We start from the raw sequence: 2,860 nt of genomic DNA on the forward strand, positions 1-2,860 counted from the left end.
GTGGAGTCTGCATGTTCTCCCTGTGTGTGTGTGTGTGTGTGTGTGTGTGTGTGGGGGGGGTGTGTGTGTGTGGGAGGGGGAGGATTCCTCTGGGTGCTGCGATTTCCTCCCGCAGTTCAAAGATGTGCAGGTTAGGTGGATTGGCCATGCTAAATTGCCTATAGTGTCAGAGAGATTAACAGGGTAAATATGTAGGCCGGAGGTGGGGGGTGGGGGGTGGGGCGGGGGGGCGGGGGGGGGTGCTGGGTAGGAATGTGATCAGTACAGACTTGATGGGCTGAGTGGCCTCCCATTACACTGTAAGTATTCTATGAGATGGTGTACCAGAGGTGGGTGAGCAGTGTCGGAAATGTGCACCTTAATGGATTGACCTGTGGCATCGTGGCACAGTGGTTAGCACTGCTACCTCCGAGTACCAGGGGGCCCGGGTTCAGTGTTAGCCTCAGGTCACTGTTTGCGGGGTCTGCACATTCTCCCCATGTCTGCATGGGTTTCTTCCGGGTGCTCTGGTTTCCTCCCACACTCAAGGTGGAATCATAGAATCTTTACAGAGCAGAAGGAGACCATTCGGCCCATCGAGCCTGCACCATCAGGTTGTTTACTCTATAACCCCACGTAATCTCTGTTAGTATCCCCCCCCCCGCTTCCCCTCTTCCTGAGAGACAAATTAGAATGGCCAATCCACCTAACCTGCACATCTTTGGACTGTGGGAAGAAACCGGAGCACCCGGAGGAAACCCACGCAGACACGGGGAGAATGTGCAGACTCCACCCAGACAGTGACCCAAGTTAGGAATTGAACCTGGGTCCCTGGCGCTGTGAGGTAGCGGTGTTAACCACTGTGCCATCATGCCACCCTGCTGCCCAATCAACGAATTGCCATGGGAACATTGCATTTAATTAATGTGCTTGAGTTTTGTAGATGAGGTAACGGAGAGGGTTATTGAGGGTAATGCGGTACATAGACTTCCAAAATATGTTTGATAAACAGATAACCATGCATACAAATGAGGAGATGAAATAGGTCAATTGGCAAGTCGATTCTGGTCCGCCATGCGGTAAGATCATGTCTGGATTGGCTGTGACCCAAACTCCACACTCACTGCTAAACCTGATAACCTTTGACCCCCTTTTCATTGAGAATACATCCACCCCTGCGGTTAAAAAAAGTATTCAATGACCCTGCCTCTGGAGAGAGTGCTCCACAGCCTCATGACCCATCTCTGTGACTTTAGGAAGTCAAAAAAGGGCGTAAAGACAAGAGAATGAGGGCACACCAAACTGCAAAAGCTAGCCGGGGGATTGGGAGAAATTTAGAATTCAGCAAAAGACGACTAAAAATAGAATCAAAAGAGCTGAGATGAGCTATGAAACGAAACTAGCAGAAAACATAAACACAGATACTGAGAGCTTCTGTAAGTAGATAAAGAGGAAAAGATCAGCTGAAGTAAATGTTGATCCTTTAGCAGACAATATTGGTGAGGAATGGGGTATGCCGAGCTGGTGAAGGCACCAGCTAGACTAGAGAATGATGAAGGTTTTCCAAAAACTGCAGTTAACACAGAGCAACTTAGTGCAATTACCATCACCAGGAAGGAGGTCAGAGAGTCACAGAGTCATAGAGGTTTACAGCATGGAAACAGGCCCTTTGGCCCAACTTGTCCATGCTGCCTGAGGTATTGAATCAACTAATGGGATTAAAGGCAGATAAGTTTCTGGGACCTGATGCCCTGCACCCGAGGGTATTAAAGGAGGTGACAGCAGAGAGAGTGGATGCATTGTGTGTGATATTTCAAAATTCCTTGGATCCCGGTAAGATCCCAGTGGATTGGAAACACGCTAATTTGACGCACCCTATTCAAAAAGGGAGAGAGGCAGGAAGTTGGAAATGATAGGCCGGTTAGCTTGACCTCTGTGGTGGGAAAATTGCTGGAATCAATCATTAAGGAATTTGGAAAGACAATTCACCGCTGTTACCCTGTCATCAATTTCATAGATTTTTATTGAATCCCACAGTGCAGAAAGTGGCCATTCAGTCTGTCGAGTCTGCACTGACCACAATCCCACCCAGGCTCCATTTCCGCAACCTCACATACCCACCCTGCTAACCCCTCTGACACTTGGGTTAATTGAGCATGGCCAATCCACCTAACCCGCATACCTTTGGACTGAGAGGAAATCGGAGCACCCCCGAGGAAACCCACACAAAATCAGGGAGAATGTGCAGACTCTGCACAGACAGTGACCCAAGCCGGGAATTGAACCCGTGTCCCTGGCATAGAACATAGAACATTACAGCGCAGAACAGGCCCTTCGGCCCACGATGTTGCGCCGACCAGTTACAAAAACAATGACCCACTAGCCTATACCAATCCCTTTTTGTCCATAAACCTATCCATAGATCTCTTAAACGCCCCCAAACTAGACGCATTTACAACTGCATTGTGAGACATAAGTGTTAACCACCATTCTGTCAAAATCCCTCAGGATCTTATATGTTTCAATAAGATCAAATCTCATTGTTCTAAACTTGAACAGCTATGCTGTATAAGTGGAGCGAGACATTTCTATTTGTATATTACTACACAAGGAGATATTCCGCTCTCCTTGCAATAGACCACAATATTCCATTTGCCTTCCGAATCACTTGCTGTACCCCCATGCTAATTTTCTGTCACTCGTGTATCAGAACATCCAGATCCCTCTGTAGCTCAGAGTTCTTCAATCTTAGAATCATAAAATCCCTACGGTGCAGAAGTAGCCATTCGGCTCATTGAGTTGACACAGGCAACAATCCCACTCAGGCCTCGTCCCCCGTAACCCCACATATTTACCCTGCCTATCTCCCTGACACTAAGGG

Source organism: Carcharhinus amblyrhynchos, unplaced genomic scaffold, assembly GCF_965287045.1.
Source record: "Carcharhinus amblyrhynchos unplaced genomic scaffold, sCarAmb.v2.hapA scaffold_51, whole genome shotgun sequence".
Classification (NCBI taxonomy): Eukaryota; Metazoa; Chordata; class Chondrichthyes; order Carcharhiniformes; family Carcharhinidae; genus Carcharhinus; species Carcharhinus amblyrhynchos.